This window comes from Bufo gargarizans, chromosome 3, assembly GCF_014858855.1.
Source record: "Bufo gargarizans isolate SCDJY-AF-19 chromosome 3, ASM1485885v1, whole genome shotgun sequence".
Lineage (NCBI taxonomy): Eukaryota > Metazoa > Chordata > Amphibia > Anura > Bufonidae > Bufo > Bufo gargarizans.
The window spans coordinates 206,046,614-206,051,912 of record NC_058082.1 but is presented as its reverse complement, the minus strand read 5'-3'; the positions used below and the strand labels follow the sequence as shown (position 1 = coordinate 206,051,912).

Sequence of the window (5,299 nt, the reverse complement as noted above, 5' to 3'; positions counted from 1 at the left end):
AACAAAGATCCATGGTGCCGTAGAAATGACCACACCTCTTTTGGAACTCATCATATTTATGTAACTCGTATATCAAGAAAGCCATATCGTTGGAAAATCATGAATTATTTTAGTAGAATAAGAGATTTAGGGTTTGTCTTTCACGGCCCCTCACAGTGGTCTTCCGCTCCCACTCACAGAGATGGTCACACTCTGGATCTTTTCTTTACATGCCTCTGCTCTCTATTTAACCTTTCTAATTCACCTCTCCCCCTATCCGATCACAACCTACTCACCTTCTCTTCACTCATCTCTCCAGCTGCTCCCCCGGTCCACACACTAGCACACGCCTGCAGGAACCTCAAACATTTCGACTTTGCTTTCTGACCCTCTTCTGTCACTCTCTACCATTTGTTCCCTCCAAGACCCAGATACTGCCATCACCCTATATAGCACCACAATAAGTGCAGCTCTGGACACTGTTGCCCCCCTCACACACAACAAAACCCGAAAAATCAACAGACAACCCTGGCACACCAACCTGACCAAAAAACAAGACAAGCTTCCAGGCTGCTGAGCGGCAATGGAAGAAATCCTATTCTAAAGATCATTTCACCGCATACAAGCAATCCCTCCTCATATTCAAATCCTCACTCGCTGAAGCCAAACTTCCCTACCTCTCATATCTTCCCTGTCCCGCAGCCTTAAACAACTTTTTAACACTTTTAACTCCCTTCTCCATCCCCCAGCTCCCCCACCCTCTCATCTCAGCTGAGGACTTTGCCGCATACTTCAAACAAGATAGTCAACGTCAGAGAGAGCTTCAGTACACAGTCCCCACAGACCCTCTACACAACTACTCAGTCCTCTTCTCCCAAAACCCACTTCTCCACCATTACAGAAGACAAACTCTCCACTCTACTCTCCAGATCACATCTCGCCACCTGTGCACTTGACCCTATCCCAGCCCTAACTCATCTCTTCAACCTATCACTAACCTCTGGTGTCCTCCCCTCAGGTTTTAAACATGCTACCATTACATCCATCCTCAAAAAGCCTTTACTTGGCCCATCTTCTTTGTCCAGTTATTGCCCCATATCACTTCTTCCATATGCCTCAAAGCTACTTGAGCAACATGTCCATTCTGAACTGTCCTCTCATCTCTCCTCCTGCTCCCTCTTTGACCGGCTACAATCTGGCTTCCGACCCCACCACTCAACTGAGACTGCCCCCACCAACGTCACCAATGACCTACTAACAGCCAAAACCAAAAAACATTACTCAGTCCTCCTTCTCCTTGACCTGTCCTCTGCCTTTGACACTGTCGACCACTCCCTTCTGTTACAAACTCTCTCATCTCTTGGCATCAGTGACCAGGCCCTCTCTTGGATCACATCATACCTCACAGGGCAGACATTTAGCGTCTCCCACTCTCACACCACCTCCTCGTCTCATTCCCTCTCTGGTATGCCACAAGGCTCTGTCCTAGGACCCCTGCTCTTCTCTATCTACACTTTCGGCCTGGGACAGCTCATAGAGTCCCATGGCTTTCAGTATTATTTTTATGGTGACGACACACAAATCTACCTCTCTGGTCCAGACATCACCACCTTATTATCCAGAATCTCACTGCCTATCTTCCATATCATCCTTCTTCTCATCTCCGTTTCTAAAAATTAACATAGATAAAACTGAATTCATAATCTTTCCCCCATATTGTTCAACCCCCCCCAACAGACCTATCTATCACGATCAATGGCTGCACACTCTCCCCGGTCAACCAAGTTTGCTGCCTTGGACTGACCTTGGATTCTTCCCTCTCCTTCCGACCGCACATGCAAGCCATTTCCACCACCTGCCGCATCTGCGCTTTTCAGAACTTTGAATCTGTGAAAATGTTTGTAAACGCCCTCATTATCTCCTGCTTAGACTACTGCAACATCCTCCTCTGTGGCCTTCTCGCACTCTCGCACCCCTCCAATCTATCCTCAACTCTGCTGCCCGACTTATCCACCTCTCACCCTGTTACTCCTCTGCCTCTCCCCTCTGCCAATCCCTTCACTGGCTCACCATTGCCCAGCTAATTCAGTTCAAAATACTAACAAATACATACAAGGCTGTCCACAACCTGTCCCCTCCCTACATCTCTAAGCTACTTTCCCGATACATCCCCACACGCACTCTCCGATCCTCACAAGACCTCCTTCCCTCCTCTTATCACCTCGTCCTACAATCGCCTCCAAGATTTCTCCCGTGCATCCCCCACACTCTGGAACTTGCTACCACAACATATCAGACTCTCACCTACAGTGGAATCCTTCAAAAGAAACCTAAAAACCCACCTCTTCAGACAATCCTACAACCAGTGACCCTGCTGCCTCTATACCGCCATGACCAGCTTCACCCTCACTTACTGTGTCCTTCTCCCATACCATGTAGATTGTAAGCCCTCACGGGCAGGGCCCTCTCTCCTTCTGTACTAGTTTATAACTCCTCTTCTTCATGGTTAGTGCAATTGTCTGTATTATGTATGTATACCCATTTTCATATGTATAGTGCTATGGAATGGCGCTTTAATAATAATAAAAGTCTGACCATCTGTGGGTTGATCATTACTCATAGATGCTATCATAAGACATATTAAAGTGTAATTTCCAAAGCTTCAAAGTTACACTAATATAATTATTTATTCTAAAGCAACATTATTTCCAGGGAGCTGTACATGTGAGATATAAAAGGGCCAAAACACATAATGTGAGACCAAAAAAAAGTACAATAAATGTGAACTAAATGAGTGGTACAAAAGGAGAGAAGACCCTGGCTACAAGGGCTTACAATCTACAAGAGAAGGAGATAGTAGGTGAGGGTAGAAACTGCTTATATAGCTGTTTAGTGGTGGCTGGGTTATTGTAGGCTCTACGCTTTCCTGAAGAGGTGGGTTTTCAGGTTGTTTTTCAAGGTTATGATGGTAGGAGTGAGTCTGATGTGTTGGAGTAGAGAGTTCCAGAGGATTCAGGATGCACTGGAAAAGTCTTGGAGGCAATTATGGGAGATTAGGTCAGGCTACTTTCACATTAGCGGCAAGGAACTCCGGCAGGCTGTTCCGGCGGGTGAATAGCCTGTCGGATCCGTGCTGCCGCTAGTGCACTCGTGCCCCAAACTACCGCTATTGATTATAATAGGGGTGGGCCGGAGTTCCGGCGGCAGCACTGCAAACATGCCGAGAGGCGGCCGGGAATAAAACTATGACATGTCGTAGTTTTATACCGGCCGCCTTTCGGCATGTTTGCCGTGCTGCTGCTGGAACTCCGGCCCACCCATATTATAGTCAGTGGGGCCATAGCGGGAGTCCGGGGGCACGAGTGCATTAGCAGCAGCACGGATCCGACAGGCTGTTCACCCACCAGACATGAGACTGGAGAACATGTGAATCTAATAATTGTGATTGATGATTTGGTGGCATGTGAGTGGGTGAGACTAAATGTCAGATTGGTACGAGTAGATCCACCAAAGGGCGAGGTCTAGGATGCCAGGAGATGAGCGAATTTGTAATTTGAGGCAGGAGGGAAGTGGTAAAGGACAGGTCTAGGAGGAGGAGCATCAGGGATTGTCTTGAGGCTAGATCATTTGTCACTTTGCATAGACTACTGTCTTGTGTGTGTTTTTCTAGTGTTATTTTTCTCTCTCTAAAATTTTGACTTTTAGGCTCACAGACCAGTTGTGCATAAGAACATCCCATCAGTCAACGATCAGCTTAAAGTCATCAAGCACTTAGTAAGGTTTGTACAGAAGTAGTTTCTTTTTACTGGACCGGATAGTGGGTATACTTTCAGATTCCATTATTTTCATCAGGTGCAGTTTACATACAGCACTGCCTTCTAATGTTCATATAGCCCCTAATATGGTCTGAACAGATGTTGGTACGATATATCGATTAGATAGCAATTTTTGGCATGCAATCGGTATTAGTTTTTTGATAAATTCACCATTTTATTTGTAGTTCACTTTAACGGGTTTCCCAGATTTTTTTTTTATCAGATGACTTGCCCTCTTGATAGGTCATCAGGATCTGATCGATGAGGGTCCAACCTACCGTAGGCCAGAGACGTCACTTTTATTGGTCACATGGCCTAGACACCTAGACTTAAATTAGTGGAAGAGATCACAGTTGCGTTATACATAATATAGGGGACATTTACTAAGAGTGGCGATTTAGACGCTGGTCTTAGTCCCTGTCCGCTGCAGCTTTTTACGCCTAAATTATGCCTGCCAGCCCCGCCCCCTCTTTCCAAAACTCGAGAAAAGAGGCATAAGTAGCGTACTCACGCGAAAAACAACTTTGCGACAAAATCTGCATCTTAAATACTCAAAAAAAGGCGTATATTTTTTCATAAATGATCCCCTATGTGTATTATATGAATTTATAATTACGACATTGCTTTAGCTTGTCTATCACCAAATGTTCTTCTAAGGCTAGATTCACATGACCATGTGTATTTTGCGGTCCACGATCTGCAAAGTATATATGTATACTGGCTGTGTGCATCCAGCACTTTCCTCACTCCCTATTTTCATCAAGATGGACAAGAATAGGATGTTCTATAAGTTTCAGAATGGCCGGGATGACATCCGTGTGCAATCCGCAAAAAATGCAGATCGGACATGGACCCAAACACGGTCCTGTGAATGTAGCCTAAGAAGAATATGCAAAACTAATTTTAAACAGGTTTTTTTTTTTTTTCTTCAGAGTCAAGCCGTTGAAACTACCTTATGGACTTCCAACAGAGGAGGACATGTTGGACACTTACCTGAACAGCTTAGGCCAGCTGGTGATTTGTAAAAAGCTGGAGCCAATTGACATGAAATCAATTGAATCATAATGTGTGTCATTCCTGTTATTTGTAAAATAAAGCAATTTTGTATAGTGTTTTTTTTGTGAGTATAATAGATCAGAAATCAATGGAACACCCCAACAGTCAGTAAAATGACATCTGCAGCCACAAAATTAGGGAAAAGGCTGCGCTTCCCAAATCCTGATAAAAACCTACTACCAATTAAAACGTTGCACATGTCCTGGCTAAGGAATCCTCAAATTTTTTTCAAGAAACTATGCTATGGAGAGCTTTTTTTTTTTTTTTTTTTTTTTTTTTTTTTTTTTTTGAGTATTCCATTTATTTGCACCTGATAATTACATTTTTTGCTTAACCTATTCCTTCACAGCAGATGTAATTCCCACACAGCGCCATACCTGTATAGCAGGGATGGCATTGTAACATACAACCGGCCTGTAAACTGCATTGAAGATATAAATCACTAAAAT

General features: G+C 44.3%; 1 long non-coding RNA gene across 1 annotated transcript; it reads left to right on the top strand.

Moving 5' to 3' along the window:
* The first annotated feature begins 3,362 nt into the window (after window positions 1–3,362).
* Window positions 3,363–4,906, top strand: LOC122933197. Its single transcript, XR_006388390.1, has 2 exons — window positions 3,363–3,758; window positions 4,727–4,906. It is a non-coding gene; the product is annotated as an uncharacterized LOC122933197 (long non-coding RNA).
* Window positions 4,907–5,299: the final 393 nt, after the last annotated feature.